At 38.6% G+C, this 17,114-nt stretch overlaps 1 long non-coding RNA gene and 1 pseudogene across 2 annotated transcripts in view; one reads left to right on the top strand and one right to left on the bottom strand.

The window, feature by feature from the left end:
• LOC147825105 (uncharacterized) overlaps positions 1-17,114 on the top strand; it is a 124,101-nt gene that overhangs the window by 23,700 nt on the left and 83,287 nt on the right. The window lies entirely within an intron of this gene.
• Positions 1-17,114, bottom strand: part of LOC147825106 (T-complex protein 1 subunit zeta pseudogene) — a 37,278-nt pseudogene that overhangs the window by 15,086 nt on the left and 5,078 nt on the right. Inside the window, exon 2 of the transcript XR_015441336.1 lies at positions 1-17,114. This exon is cut by the window's left edge and continues 15,086 nt beyond it. The product of XR_015441336.1 is annotated as a T-complex protein 1 subunit zeta pseudogene (transcript).

The raw sequence follows: 17,114 nt of genomic DNA, 5'->3' as shown, positions 1-17,114 counted from the left end.
CCAAAATAAATTGTTAATCATATCAGATGTAGCACCAAAAAGTGTTCCATCATAGTCAATTTTCTGTTTTGTTCTGTTCCCCTTTGCTTCATTCAGGATCTGCCAAGAGGCGAGGAAGCCCATGTTGTGCATGCCTCATCTTGTTATCTGCTGGAGGAGAGAGAACAGGGAAGAGATTCATGGGTCGGGATGAGGGTGCCCCTAGTGCTAACAAGAAATGTTTATTGTAGTCCATTTTCAATTATCCCTCTGGAGATATTAGGCATTTGGAATCCTCAACTATGTCCTTCAAAGCTTGAGAGTTTGAGATCTCATGGAGGTTCAATTTGTGCAAAGTCTAGATGACCAACATGATGTGTTCCTGCAGGTTTCAGTATGGTTTCTTTAGTTGCAAACATTATATAAAATGACTGCAATTTCTCCCACTATCTGACTCAATTATGTGGAACCAAGCTTACCCAAGCACTTAGGAGAAACAAAGAAGTAAGTGATAACTAGGAAAGAGTTGATCCAGATTTCCCCTCAGTATTTGGGAATCAAATCCAGGGGCACTGTTTCACTGAGCTACATCCCCATTCCCACCTCCACTTTTATTACTATTAATTTTGAAATAGGCTCTTACTAAGTTGTCCATGTGGGACTCCAACTTCTGATCCTCCTACCTCATCCTCTTTATGTGTTGGAATTATAGACAAGTGCCGTTGTGCCTGACCAGATTTTCTTTTCTTTTCTTTTGAACAAAAGTCAATAGATAAGCAATAACCAAAAATCTGTCCTAAGGTGGATCATTTTGATATATGTATTTTAATCATAACAGATCCTTGGGAACAAACTGAATTTCTTTGATTTGACTCTGCACCCCTCCCTATACATTTATAGAATTCTACAGGTGTTAAAATGAGCACGCTGGAGGACCATACAGTTCTTAAATATTAATTATGCCATAGGACCTCTGTATTTACTATGTCCAAAAAATAGATTGATACAATTTTTTTAAAATGGGGATTTTTGTCCAAGCCACAGATACGCTGCTAAGCAAATTCAACACTCTTCTTTGGTCTCCATTTAACCAAAGTTCAATTGCTTTTCAATATAAAACACAAAGTTTACTTGCTGTCCTTTTAAAAGCAGGTTGGTCCTGGTGGCTCCTGTCACATCTACTCCTGGAAATGCATTTTAATTTCAGTCTTAATGAAGCAAGTCCTATTCACCAAGTTTCATTTTCCATGACTCATTTAAGCACTGATTTAAGCATGCTGATCTGTTCTGATTTAGAGATTTCACTGCTTTGCTAAATTTGGAAATGAATCCAGCCTGAACAGGAATCGTGAATTCAAGTCTAAAGTAGAACTGTGATATTAGAAAATTTCCAACACCCACAAAGTCATCTTGAGTTTATAGCCCTTGTATACAAGAGTTGGAGACCTGATACCCAGAGATGGTTAGCTTGGTATGGGGAGGCATTTATTTAGCAAGGCCTAAAGAAAAGGGCAATGTGCGTACTACTGTGTTGTACTTTCAACTTGAAACTCCCAAATATGAAATTTCAATCCATCTTGTAGGTTCTGGCAATGGTGTTCCTATGTGGGTGGAAGGATATGTGTGCATTGTGTGTGTAGTGGGGAGAAAATGAGCATGGTTTGTGGTGAAGTTGAAACAGTAACAAAGCCAGCTGGGAAATGGGTGACTTTTTATTATCACAAGGTGCTGAACAATCTTCAACCATATCAGAGACGAAGTAACTTTCCTTCAAAGATCTTTTATTGGTCTAGTTCTACACAATTGCTATTTTTAGTGTTGAATGTAATAATACATAGTTATACCTCATATAAACAGATGCTTTTATTTATCCTTTAATAAATATTACAATCTACATGGCAGTTACTTTGTAGTGACGCCTCAGCCCCATGACACAGCTATATTCACTGTTCATTTTGAGAGCAAGTTCACAAAGACTGTGGCTTCCTTCATGTTTTTATTTTTCTTTAATTCAAGGTTTTCTCCAGTCCCTATGATACAAAGTTCAATAAAAGAAATATTTCATTGCTTGCATTTCTCTACTGGCCATTATTATTACTCATTTCATTTCACAATGATTCCTCAGCTAATGTTATGAATACATTGAATACACCATATAAGCAAAAATGTAGAATGTTCCTACTTTGAAAAAGTGCAAGAAGTGATCTGGGAGGCTTATTCGTGGATGAATAAAAAAGGGCAAACAAATCCTGCATTTTTATGCAAAGATTTGAGGTAGCTTTTAAGAAATATCTACCAAAAAATTGCAAAATGCAAACAAAACATCAAATCTATACAAAACAGAAGTGAGGATAAGGAAGTAGACCAGGATAAAGGAGAGGAGCCGGCTTATATGTGCTATAAATTCTTGTTCTGTTGTGGACGTTAAGCCTTTACTTTGGCCAAAGAAAATATGTAAAGGGAAACATGCACTATACCAAGGTATGATTAGTGCAATATAAATGATGTGGCAGAAAGATGATGTTGCTAGAAGTATTCAGCAAGCAAATATATTCCTTCAGGTACTCTGATCTGTAATCTCTGCAATCTGTGATCACAGTTATGGTTAATTATAGGTTAACTCATGAATAAGGACAATACAACAGGAGAAATGTCACCAGTGGTTCATACAGAATGGCGTGCTATCCACAGAGGTTTGCTAAGCTGATGGTAGAGTAAGATTGAATAAAAAGAAGAATATAACAAAAGGCATAGCCTATGAAGAGGTACAGAGGAATGAGTGTGAAAAACATAAGAACTTCAGTGTAATTGGGATGGGGCATCTAATCCAAGGTGTGCAGGACTTGAGAGTGTCAGGCAGCATCCAGCTCCTGAAGGACAGCAGGAGTAGGCAAACTATGGACCTCAGCTCAAATCTGGCTCCCAGCTTGTTTTTGCAAATAAAGTTTTATTGAAACACAGCCATACCCATTCTTTTCTTATCTTTATGGCTGATTCTTGGTTCATTACAACAGCAAAATTAAGTAGAGAGTAGAAACCACAATGCTGTGACAGAGTACACATGAATATCAAAAAAGGAGTTAACTGTGTACCATATGTGCTTAAGTAGTGAAATTTTAGCGCTCCAAATGTTCCAAGACTTGAACTGGGAGCAAGTTGTCCATCAGACTCAGTTGAGAAAGGCTCTAGGCAACTGTGTAAGTGTGTGAGGAGTGAAGAGAGTGGCTGAGGCATTTCTGTTTACTTAGAAGAATTATTTCAGAGAGCTTTTCGCATTGCAAAGAAATGATAAATTCCCTTCCTGTATTCCATTTCCTTCTGAAAGTTGTGTTGTTTTGCATTTTACACTTAAATCTATAAATATTATCCATTCTGATTTCCTTTTCATATAAGGTGTGAATTTGGGTCAAGACTTTTTTATTAATTTATTTTTTGTTGTCATTGGGTATCCAGTAGCTCTAGCATCGGATGTTGAAAGGAGGGAAGGAGGGAGGGAGGGAGAGAGAGAGAGGGAGATTATGAAATTAGGACGTGCTATACCTATGCTGAGTGATATTCTTATGGACAGTTTTCTGTGATTATCCTACTACTATGTTGATCTGTTAATTAGGATTTCTCCAAGTCTTAATTTGTTAATACTGTATTTCAGTTAATTAAGAAAAACCAGATGTTTGCAGAAGAAAATGATTTTATGTGGCATCCCCATGTTTATGAGGCGTGTTATGAGTCTGGCATAGCGGGAGATCCATGGGCTCTGGTCCAACTCTGATTTGGCCACTCAGCCTTGTGCCTTTGGCTCAGGTTCTCATCTGTCAAATGGGGATAATACCAGGACCTGCACTAACAAGGGCTTGTTGTAAAGGTTAATGAATTATCATTTCTGGTCGACTATCGGCCCTTAATAAATCTCCACCATCCTCATTTCTAGAAGCATTCTGATGGAGTTTAACCCTGACTTTAGATGTGGACATGATACTCCATTACTTCACATCCTCACATTTGAAAGTAAAGTGAGAAATTCTCTTCTGCTCCATCCTGTTAGCTTTACTGAAAGAGAGAATTGGGGGCCTTTATATTTGAAAATAGCCCAGATTTTGTTAGTTATGATATTCATTTCCTGGGCTGCCATAACAAATTGCCACAAACTGCGTGCCTTAAAACAACAAAAATTTATTCTTTTTCAGTTTAGGAGGTTAGGAATCTGAATTCCAGGAGTTGGCTGAGCCTTGTACCCTCTGAAAGCCCTAGAGGTCAATCCTTCCTCTGGCCTCGCCCAGCTTCTAGAGGCTCCTGGGAATCCTCACGCTCCTTGGCTTGTAGCTGTCACTCTGACCTCTGCCTGCATCACCATCTTCCCTCTACTTTCTGTGTGTCTCGGTCTCTATCTCTTGTTTGGATTTAGAGATCACCCTAAACTCATATGACCTCATATTAACTTAAGGAATTCCATATGCGAAAGCCCTTTTTCCAGAGAAGGTCATGGTCTAAGGTTCTGTGTAGAAATAAGTTTGGAGGGAAACCCTATCTGATCACACACAGTTGTTTCTCTTTTTCTTCCTTTTTTAATAGATGCCAAGGGTTCTCTCCTTTTATTCATGTGGAAAAAGAAAATTCCTTTGAAAATCATTTGAAGCTAGGACAAAAATCCCACAACTCTATTCTTCAGGATCATTCTGTAATCTTCAGGATTCCGATGATACCAGGGAGGTTTCCACTCAGCCTTTCGGAGAGGATATTCCGGCCCGCATAATCTCGTCCACCAGGAGGATGTTTGTGGCAATCACAGTGCAGGAGTGAAGCAGCTGTTTCTTCACACAATAGTTATCCCATACACCTGCTTCTGCTGCTACCATCGGCTCACCCGTGTTCAGGTCCACACCCATGAGTTGACCTGACTCTGAATGTTCCGGTAGAATTTTAACTAATGTTTCCTGAAGGTCAAAGCCAGAGTTCTGAGCAAGGACATTGGAAATAATGAGCAATGTGTGTTGGAAATAATGAGCAACAAATGCCTGGACTCTGAGCTGGGCCCGGCCCTTCACACTGGCCTTGTGTTTAATCAGAGCTTGTGCCATTGCCACTTATGCTGCGCCAGCGCCAGGAACCACATAGCCATCACTGATAGCATTTTTGACAGCCCTCAAGCCATCTCTTATTGCGTCCTTGATCTGAGTGAGAGTGTGCTTATTTGGTCAACATCCTTTGACCAATAATGTGACAGAGGGGGGATTGTTACATTTCTCAATGAAGGTGAACTTCTCTTCTCCCAAAGTATACTCATAAACCAGTCCTGCATGTCCCAGACAGTCAGGCTTTAGGTCATCAAGGGAATTTAGAGCCACAAGCAAGAGTCAGCCTCTCCATATTTCTCCTTTTAGCTCTATGCAGAGCTACTATGCCTTCTTTTGCAAAAGCATCCAAGGAAAAAGGATCAATTCCCTTTTGATTAATAACAAATCCTCTATCTGAATCACCACAGACCTTTTTCAGTTCTACTATTTTTTAACACTATCTTCAATGAATTTTCCTTCAGCTTTTACTAATTTTTCTTTCTCTTCTGCACTCTTATAGAAAAAGCCAGAATTCACTTCTGTCTTCTCATATTCCAAGGAGACATTGCATGTGAGGATGTATGCATTTTCCACTCTTTTTTTCATATCAGGATGCCGGGCCCCATGGTCCAAAACAAGCCCTCTGATTAAGCTTGGATCCATTTCAGGTTTATGTTTCATCTCCATGATTTCAACCATGAACAGGTCAATAGGTTCATCTTTTTTTCTAATGGCCAAAATGGAATCTACTACAGCCTCTGTTAGGACATCTGCAAGTTCAGCATGAACTTTAGTGGGTAGAGATGTTCTGGTCACATCCATAAGTGTTTCCCTGTCCACCTCTCCGCTTACTTTGACTTGTTCCCAAAACTGCAGGGTCTTTTCCTTTGCAGCTTCAAAACCTTCAGTAATTATTCTGGGATGAAGACACTCAGAAATGTAGAGATCTGCCTGTTTCAGCAGCTTGCCAGTGATAAGGATGTTGGAGGTAGTACCATCACAAGTTACATCATCCTGGGCTGTTACTACTTTTGCTATTAAGGAGACTATGGGGTGTTGAATTTGCATTTCGTGAAGCAGCACATTGCCATCTTTAGTATGATGTCTCCAGCGTCAGAAATGAGCATCTTCATGGCGCCTTTAGGCCCCAAGTTGTTCCTCAGCACATCCAGCAGTCCCCACGCCATGCTGATGTTAACCACCAGCGCCGCCTGTACGCGAGCCACCTCGGCTTTAGGGTTCAGGGTCTTCACTGTGGCCATTGCTGCCCTAGCTGAGGAAGAAGGGGAGACAGGTGTGTGGTATGCAGCCCTGGCTCAGTGTAGCCGGAAAGTTCTATCTGGGTCTTCTGCCACACATGGTTATTTCTAGGCATATTTCCCACCTGTAACTTCCAGGTATGAGAACCATTCACTCGTCTTCTGACATAGCTTCCTCTCTGTCCCTCTGGCCTTGCTCTTGATGTGCGTCAAGGCATAGCCCCTTCAAGGCAAAACTTCTGAAGTCCACTCCTTCATCATCTCTCCTCTTGCCTGGCAAAGCAGACTACAGGTGGACAACTCTTTGCATTCAGATTTTGCCTTGTCATTTGGAATATTTCTATTAGGAAATGCAGTATTTTCTCTTAGAAAATAGACTTCAAGCTGAGAACAGTTAATTTACAAACTATTTTTAGGAATGGAGCACTGTCAGTCCTATGCAGTGGGATGGCTGCATTGTTAATGAGGCTTCACACAGGGTTTGCGACTGTCATCAGAGCCCCAGTGGGACTCCAGCGTTACTGTAGTGCATCGAGATAACTCTGTCTGCCTGATCTGTAAGGAGTGAGTATCCGCACATATAAAAATCTTATGTTTTGCTAGACTCATAAAATCCATGTCTTTATTAGACAAAATTCTACTACATAAACACAATTTGAATATTAGATTTATTTTTTTTTAGTGTAGATTCTTCTAAAATCAGAGCCTGGGATAAGGTATCAGGTTCAGGTGGTTTATTGGAGAGGTTGTACCCAGAAATAGAAGAGAGTGAGCATGGAGAATGAGAGCCGTAGATAAAAAGAAAAGAAAATGGGGCTGCCAGTCAAGGTCAAAGTCACAGTACTGGAAGCTGCATCAGCCAGGGCATTGGAGGAGTATAGAGAAAAACCTCCCCGTGTCGTCTTTTGGAAACTATAAATGCTGCAGATTCTCCTGGCTTCCTCCCTGCACAGAGTGAGGGCTGTCTCTGGGGAAGTTAGCTATCTCACACTCTCTGATCTGTACCCACCTGGGAGAAGATGTTCCACCAGAATGCTCTTACCATAGGTTGCTAGCAGCTCATAAGACTTAACTCACGTGTAACCATGCCTACAGCTGCAGCTTCAATCAAAGATGGACTAAAGGAGGTAACACAGGCACCAGACACATATGTTATATTAGAATTCTTCCTTTTTGTTTGTTTGTTTGTTTGTTTGAGGCAAGGTCTCACAATGTAGATCAGGCTGGCCTTGAACTCATTATGTATCCCAGGCTGGCCTGGAAGTTGCAGTGATCCTCATATATCCGCCTACCCAGTGCCAGGATTACAGACATGCATTACCACACTTGGCTCTCCTTTTTGTAGAGGATATGATCTTCATTGTGGTTGTCATCTGAAATTTAAATGTCCTATGAATTAGGAATGGCATATCGTATATTTCTTTTATAAGTAAAATACAGCTGAAGCATCGTAACATCACATAATTCATGTAATGTTCTTGGGTTACCTTTTCACACTGGGTCACAATATCTGACACCCACAATTTAAATGAGGAGAGGTTTAATTTTGCTCATGGTTTCAGGAAATTCAGGCCATAGTAGACTGGCTCCAAGGTAGGACCATCAAGGAAGAGGGAAGTTACCAGCAAAGCTGCTCACGCTATGGTGACTGGGAAGCAGAGCAGGGGATGACCACCAGAGGGGAAGGGGCCAAGGGCCATATGTATTATCCAAGGCCACTCGCTCCTTCTCAACCCACTCAGACACACCCAGTAGTGTGTCTTACTAACTTCCGGTGTTTCCTACTTTGGCCAAGTTGATACAGCATGAGGAACAGTCACAGTCACATCGGCTAGGATGCTTTCTGCTGCAAGGACAAGAAGACCCATCTCAGGATGGCATCAAGGGATGCCTAGAGTCCGCTGTGCTGTGCTGTGAAATATAGATCACCTCTGCCTCAGCCTGCCCACTGTCATTTTTGGGCAGGTTGTCCCCTGCTACAAGCAGCTGCATCAGGGCTTCACACTGTGTGGTCTGAGTGGGGACAGTTTCCAGAGCTCCAGCATGGCAGGCCGAGTGGAGTCAAGGAGGTGTCCTACCCCCAGATTCTACCCTCTCTGGAGAGGGCGTTGGAATGTTCATGTTCTAAGTGGCCCCCAAACCATGGCATGGTGTCCAAGATCTAGAGAGAGACCTGTGGCAGACGCACCTTCAGGTGGTGGCTTTAATATTTGTTTTTGCAAATATTAGATAAGTCTAGCCAGGTGCGGTGGTACATGCCTGTAATGCCAGCATTTAGGAGGCTGGGGCAGGAGGATTCAAGGCCATTCTGGGTTACATAGTAAGTGCATGGCCAGCCTGTATTACATAGCAAGGCCCTGTGTCAAAAAAACCTAAATTAATTAATTAATTAATCTACATATCTATAGTTGATATTAACATTTAGTGGCATCCACTACAGGATGCTCACTGTAGGGCTCCTATTTTAACAATGCATCTATGAATTAGAACCTTGCATTGTTTTGAAGTATTTGATATGAGAAAATTCCATTAGATGAGAAATCCATTTACATGAATCAAGAAAATTCAGGATTAAATTGCTAATGAGAGAAAACTGATCTGTTGAGCTTGTCAAATACAATTTCAATTATTGTATTTTTAATAGTTTTTTAAATGATTTACATTTTTTATTCTCTACTTTTGCAAAGTTTCTTGTTAACAGTTACATTCAAGTATTTGAAGATAATGTTACAAATTTTGATTAGCAACTTCACGTAGCCATTTCAAGCATAAATCTCTGGCATAAAAAATCTTAGGTTCACAAAAGCAAGACTAAGTTCCTCATCAAATGTTTTTATTTAGGATGCTATACAAATTCTACATTCTGTGTATTGCCTCAAAATTTGCATTTTACTTTATCTTCACTACATAATATGACCTCCTGTGAAACTCCTATGCCAGAGTGATGTGTAAATCTTATCATACAGTATCATCTATGAGTGCCATGTCATGAAAAACTAATCAAATCCACTAAAACACAGCAATAGATGATCCCAGAGAAGAGGTGCAGGTTAAGTGTGGGTCCTGGATGACTAGGTGGGATGCTCAGTGTTATCATGAGTGCCCATGGTTCTTTCTGTCTTTGGCTCTGCCCTCCTCTGCTTTGGCTTTTATCCTCAGGGTGTCCCTCCTGGTTGCAGGATGGCTGTAGCAACTCAAATGTTATATCATTGTGTAGCAATATCCAAAATTCAGAGGAAAGAGAGCTCTCTCTCTCTGGGCCCACTGTAAGGGTGAGAAAAGACTTCACAAAAGTTTCTTAGCAAACTGTCCATCCCATCTCAATGGTCAGAATATACCCAGTGCCTTCCCAGGAAAAGCATCACCATATAAACCAGACAGCTTGTTTCAGTGATGTCTTAGAAGCCAATTCCTGCTGATAAAACAGGAAAGGAGTTTCTTTAAAAGATACAGGCTATAACCCACTAATGAATCATAGCCTCACTAAAAGGAGGACTTGCCATGTGTATCTCATGATGCAATGCAACATAACTACCTAATATCTCTCAGAAAGTATTTCTGCAGAACTATGATATGGAAATGAATCTCACCAAGTCTCCAGACCCAACTACCATTTTAAAGAATATATCAAGGATAGAAGAACTAGTCAAACAAAAGAGGAAATCCCTCTAAATCCAAGATATAGTACATTTTATTGAGCAAATGATCTGGTATTTCCGACAAGACAGTGGCATGAAAAAAGAAAGAAGAAGATTCATTAGACTAACAGAGACTCAAGAAATATAACAATCAGACGCAAAAATCTGAAACTTTTTGGATCAATCCAGCCAACTATAAAAAGATGTATGTATTGAAACAATCAGGGAAATTCATATATGGATTCATATATTACATTGGATGCTACTGTGTTTAAAAATGGCATGGTGAGGTATTCATTGATAAAATGGCATGATGCATATTATTTGTTTTACAATACTGTAGGGGAAAAAGTAGTCAAAGGAAGTCTGTGAATTGACATTCTGGCTTATCCATCAGCAGGGCAGAATTTATAATACCAACATGTAGTATTCCCAATCTTCCCTCAACCTTAAGAGGCTCCTCAAAAGATGATGGGCAGGGCTGGGGATCTGGCTCAGTGGTTTCGCCACCTGCTGTGCAAGCGCAAGGACCCGAGTTCCATCCCCGGTACCAAAAAAAAAAAGATGATGGGCAGTCAGACCCATAATAGATATCTACCAGCCACTACATCATAATTTTAGTGGATTAAGATGCACTGCTCTGTCTGGAGAGGACTCAGTTTTCCCTGTTACACATGGATAGCCCATATGTAATTAATACAGGCTCAGGTTAAAGGAGACAGAAGGTGCAGGGGTGGTTATTGGATGGGAAACCCATGGTGTGTGCCACCAGTGTTAATGCATCAGTGTGACACATCTGAAAATGTACTGGTCAAGAGATTTGCAAGCGGTATAGCCTTTGCTTAGTTGCTTAACCTCTCATACCTAATAAGAGAGTTGACTTAGATCCATGCAATTCCCTCTTTCCTTTTTCTTTTCTTCCTTGCTTTCTGTGCAAATGTAGCATAATCATTTGTTTCCCAAATAGGAACTTATGTTAATGGACACACCTTTCCTTCCTTTCTTCCTTCTTTCCATCCTTCCTTATTTTTTTTTCTAGACAAAACAAATATTTTGCTTTAACTAATCTTAGGTGAGGCCACAATCTACAGATAGATCACAGGCATACTGTTAGGATGGAGTTTGGACAACAGTGTCACAGTGTGGGGGTGGCTGGACCCCACAGCCCCCTTGGACTCTCCTCATCCACTCAGAGGAACCTAAGGAGAGCCACCCCTAGGTGGCTAGTTACACCTCCCACCCCTGTTCTAGTAGGCTATTATTTGGTGACTTCCTTTCAAGCAACTTATACTCAATATTTTGTTTTACATTAATAGAGTAAATTATTCTATGAATAGAATATAACAAAGTAGGAGGGGTCAATTTTACTTTGTCCCCACACCATTTCCTATGATGAGTCATTTGTCTGTGCTCTGTCTTGTTTTTTCAGGCATTAAGATATACAGGTTCCCAAACTGTCTGGGTATAGACCACCTCCATGGCTCTGTCCACATTCCAGAGTGTAAACTCCCTGGGGAAGAGACTTCATTTTATGTCTCTTCATTCTTCATGTCTGTCAAGTTCCCACAATGCCTTGCTTAGAAAAGGTGCTCAGAAAATGTGGGCTGTTTATTTGCAAATACTGTTTTAATGTTCTGAGAAGCTTATATCTTCTTAAATTGTCAGTATTTGTACTGACAAGAGACTGACTTGGAAGTGGGTTCCTCTAGGCTATAGAGCAGAGACAGGAGCCTTTCGGAGGGCACTGACACACGTAAGTATTTTAAACCCTCCAAGAACAAAAATGCAACTTTTACCATTTCCCCCACCTCCTATTCCATCCCTTGAAACACTAATTTTAAAACATTTTCGTGTATTTCCCTGGATTATTTTCTTTCTGCCACACCCTGCATTTGTCTAGTTAGAATCAGTGGAAAATTACATAGATGGATGAAATTCAAGGAAAGGTTCTTCATTGCCCGTGCTGATATGGTGAGCATTTTTCTTACAAGAGCAGACCTGTCAGAAGATATTATGAAGTTATGATGTCTCTTTAATGGTCTTGCCTATGATGAAAAAGGGAGCAAAGGTTAGAAAAAAATTACTTAACATTCTGCAATGGGTAGTCCTTTCAAGTACAATTAGTTTCACACAGTATTCATCTCTTCTTGCATTTGCTAAAAGACAAAATGGCCTATTAGTCCATCCTGTCTCTTTTGTGCCTTCAAATCACACTGAGTGTTTTAGCAGAAAAGGAGATGAGCCACACTCTGTACTGTAGATTGTAGAATTGGAAAGCAATAAATTTAAGGATCTAAAGGAGCACCATAGAGAGTGTCAAACAATGACTTGCCCTAATTAATAACCATTTATGTCTCCCATTTGGCAAAATGCTTTGCAAATGTAATCACCTTTTAGTCAAAGTATATTCATTTTGTGAGGAGAATATGATTTCATTGTGAGTAGAATTATATATTGCTTTTAATCAACCTGGAACTATTTAGTACTAAAAGAGCTCTCCTCTAAAAATTAAAACAGTGCTATGAAGAGTTGATACGCTACATAATTTAAAAATCTACCCATCAACTGGAAACTGGATAAAGAAGATGTGGGGTTTTTTTATAAAATGAAGTACTACTCAGCCATAAAGAACAAGAAACTAGAGACATTTATAGCTAAGTGGATGCACATTGAGGCCATCCTCTTAAGTGAAATAAATAGGACACACATGTGTAAATACCGAATAGTTTCTCTGGTGTGAGAAACTGAGAGTGTAAATAACAATTAAAATGAATAATCGAAAATGTAAAATAGGAAGAAAAGTTCCAAAGGGGTAGGTGAAGTGGGAGGGGAAGGGGCAAGAAAAGAAGGGAAAGGAAAAATTATGAGAAAAGGAAAAAATGGAAACAAAGTCTTTGTAAATAGGGAAAGGTAGAGGGGGTGAAGGGAGAACAGGGAATGGGGCAAGAATAAGAACCAAGATGCATCATGTAAAGGCACAAGCACCCAGTGATAAATGTAAATGTGTTGTATACCTAAAATGTACCAATAAAAGAATTTGAGGGGAAAAAAATCTAATCTCACAGTAAAAGTTGACTTTTTTCTTATTTCTAATCAGTAAAAAATTACACATGGAGGAAAAAACATTCAGCATGTGTGTATACATAACATGGGCATATATAGTATATTAAAACAGTTACAGTGTTTAAAATTCTCAAATGTTAGCACTATTTTTGTGTCCTTTTTTTTTTTTGTACTGGGGATCAAACTTAGGACCTTGCATTTGTGAGGCAGGCACAATGCCACTGAGCTAAATCTCTGGCCCTAGCACTATTTTTAAATTATGTATTTCATTGTAACTTGGTTCTTATGATTTATTATTCTAAGGAACAAGTTTCTCTAATTGGAGCCAAACAATTATTAGTTTCCAACTATGAAAACTTTCTAAAGATATTGCCACTTACATATGTTCTTTTGCTAAAAGTCTAGTCAAAATCTTGGCCCATGTTTAATTGGATTATTCATTTCATATTAAATCAAAAGAGTTGTGTATGTATTTTGGATGCAAATCTTTTGTCATATATGTGTGTTGTGACTATTTCCTTGGAATCTTTTCTATTAGTATTCTTTTTTTTTTTTGTACCAGGGATTGAACTCAGGACCTTGTGCTTGCAAGGAAGGTGCCAGCACCACTGAGCTAAATCCCTGGCCCTAGTATTCATTTTGAAAGTTTTTTTTTTTATGACCAATAGCTTAAATTTTTTCCTTGCTCAGTTTTTCTAACATAGTTTATTGAAAATATTTTTCTTTTCTTATTGTTTAGCCTCTTTTTCAAAAATCAAATGAACGGATAAATGTTGGTCCTTTTCTGGGATCTTTATTCTTTTTCCTTAATTTATTTGGCTCAGTATTCTACACTATCTTAATGACTGTGTTAGTCAGCTTCCCCTTACTGTAAAAAATACCCCCAGATAATCAACTTAAAAAGAGAAAAGGTTTATGTTGGCATACAGTTTTGGTGGTCTTAGTCAATGATCTGACAGACCCATTGGTTGACAGACCCATTAGGCTTCAGTTAGGGTTAGGTGTTGGGACACCAATCATGATAAGAGCATTGGAGAGCCAAACAGTTCACTTCATGGTGAAGACATGAAAAGAGAAAGAGGAAGAAACCAAAACCCCACAAGCTCCTTCAAAGGCACACTCCCATGATCTGAAGCCTCCCACTAGGATCCAACTGTTAAAGGTTCTGCCACCTCCCAATAGCATCATGGGCTGTGGATCCAACCTTTAATACATGGATTGAAACTATATTGATTAACATAGCTATAAAGATATTCTGAAGTCAGGTAATTAAATTCTCTAATTTTTTCCAATTTATTTTTCCAATATATTAATATACTAAGGTTTTAAAAATTTCCATGTAAATTTTAGAAATACAGTGGATGCTCAAGTTAGGACCAGCCTGGCATATGAACAACTTGGGTTAATTAGGTTAATGGAAGGTTCATCTGCCTCTTGTTATCTATAGCATGTTCCCAGGTAAACATCCAGATCTCAGCTGACTTAGTTGCAACCAGCCCTTAGGAAATTATTGAGTTTGTAAGTCAAGTGTCCACTGTAGCTTGTTAAGTTTTACAAAGCTCCATGTACTATCAGAATTGAATTGTATCAATTGATAACTTGGGAAAAATGGATGTCTTAATAAAATGAATATTCTAACTCAGGAACATGGTATATCTCTCCATTTATTTGGATCTTTATGCTCAGTGTTTTAGTTTTTCAAGAGACCTTGCACATCTTTTGGTAAATCTATTCCTAAGAGTATATGGAATATATGTTTTTTAAAATTACTGGAAATATAATTTTACTTTTTTTTTTCTTGGTACTGGGGATCGAACTCGTGACCTTGCACTTGCGAGGCAGGCAGCAGAACCACTGCGCTAAATCCCTGGCTACATTTTTTGTTTTTAATTGTGTGTTTTTGAAATATAAAATCAAAACTTTTGTATATTGGTACAAGTCTCTGTAACTTTGCTAAATTCATCTGTTAGTTTTGTAGATTTCTGGGATGATTGTGAACTTTCAGGTCATCTGCAGATATTATCAGTTTTACTTGTTCCTTTCTGATCCTTAAGTATCTTATTTCTAGGTAGTGGCCGAGGATTTAGCTCAGTGGTTCTGGCGCCTCCCTCGAAAATGCGAGGTCACAAGTTCGATCCCCGGCACCAAAAAAACAAAAACAAAAACAAAACAAAATAAAGTGAAATATGTAGCTCTTCTAGACCTTTAAAATATTTTTTTAAAAAGTATCTTATTTCTTTTCATCACCTAATTGTACTGGCTTGAAACTCGAGAATGTGTTTATTCAGTTTTAAGATAAAATATTTTGTGTTGTTGCTAATGTTGGGTGAAAGTTTTTGTACTTCATCAGGCATGAAACTACCTATAGACTCTTTTGTAGATGCCTTCATCTGGTTGAAAGTTGTCTTTTATTACTAATTTTCTCAGCTTTTTTTTCAGGGATGCAAGTGGCCTTTGTCAAACTTAGTTTTACTACTACATCTATTAATGACTTTTCTCCATTACTCTATCATTATGGTGAATTGCCTTGATTTTTTTTTTTTTTTGTACCAGGGATCGAACTCAGGTCCTTGGGGTTGCAAGGCAGGCTGCAGAACCACTGAGCTAAATCCCTGGCCCCAGCCTTGATTTTAAATGGTTAAAAGCCAGGTGTGGTGTCACACACCTGTAATCCCAGCACTTGAGAGGCTGAGGCAGGAGGATTGCCATAAGTTCCAGCTCAGCCTAGACTACATAGTGATTTCAAGGCCAGCCTGAGCTATATAGTGAGACCCTGTCTCACCCCCCCCCACACACACACACAAATGTCTCCATTTACCTCTGGGAGCAAAATGATTAAAATCCATCTTGCATTTTTTAGGATTAACCCAACTATGTCATAATGTATTATTCTTTTTTATATATTGCTGAATTAACTTTGGCAATATTCTAATAAGAATAATCATAAAGGATATTGGTCAGTAATTTTATTTTCTTTGCAGTAGTTTTTTTCAACGTTTGCTGGCCTCATAAAACAAGTTTTTGAAAAGAGATTAGCTAAGATGGGTGTTATTTCATCCTTAAATATTTAATAATATTTGTCAGAAAGTTATCCAGACCTGCAGCTTTCTCTGTGTATATATTTTAGATAAAAATTCAATTTCCTTAACAGACATATGTCTATTCATATTTTCTATTTTATTTTGTGTCAGTTCAGAAAAGTTGTATTTCTTAAGGATTTTTTTAAAGTTATAAATTGTCAAATGATTCCAAAATTTTCTCTAAAATACTCCTTTTATTTATTTCATATCCATGGGCTCTCTATTGTTATTCCTTCTTTTGTTCCTATTATTCATTATTTGTGTTCTCTCTCTTTTACCTATGGTTTTATGAATCGTATAATGCTGAGAAGACAAATGTTGCATAATTCAGAGAGCTTTAGCTTACTTGTGGACTATGTATTGACATCGATTGCTTCCCAAAACATTCTACTGAAGGGTCCTACAAGGAAACATTTACTGAATGTAGTATCATACAACTACTTCATTATTTTACATGATAATGCATGAACACATAACTTATCCAGTTAAAAAAATCAGGTTTACCAAAATTTATTAGTGTGACATCAGGATTAGACAGTATATCCTATTAGATAAAACCTCAGTCTCTGGAAATCAAACAGACTTGTGTTCAAATCCTAGCTATAGTGCCTGCTAGTGGGGAACTGTAAGCAATTCACCTTATTTTTCAATCATTTAATGATATTAGGATTAAATAAGAAAAAATATTTAAAGCATTAAGTGCAATTATTGACTACCACTATTACTAGTCTGGTTAGATTTAATCTTAGATAACAGTGTTTTGTGTGTGTGTGTGTGTGTGTGTGTGTGTGTGTGTTACTTTGTCTCAGGAGCCTTTACTTCCTGTCCTAGGCTTTGTAAAATGCTGCTCAGCATTATTTTACCAGTATTATAGTTGTAGATTGCAAATTACCTCCAGAGAAACTTGATGTCAAATGGGGCGTAGTCCCAGGTTGACTAAAGTGATTTCTGTGCCTTTTTTTTTTTTTTTTGCACAGTTCTTTTGCAGTTCTTTGGAGATGAAGGGTACTGCCAAGTCTTTTCCCCTATGTTCTTGAAAGTTAT

Source organism: Heterocephalus glaber, unplaced genomic scaffold (genome assembly GCF_053883595.1).
Source record: "Heterocephalus glaber isolate CG9 unplaced genomic scaffold, H.glaber_assembly_v1.0 deba00001509, whole genome shotgun sequence".
Taxonomy (NCBI): domain Eukaryota; kingdom Metazoa; phylum Chordata; class Mammalia; order Rodentia; family Bathyergidae; genus Heterocephalus; species Heterocephalus glaber.
The sequence above is the reverse complement of the archived record's forward strand: the minus strand, read 5'-3'. Positions and strand labels throughout refer to the sequence as shown.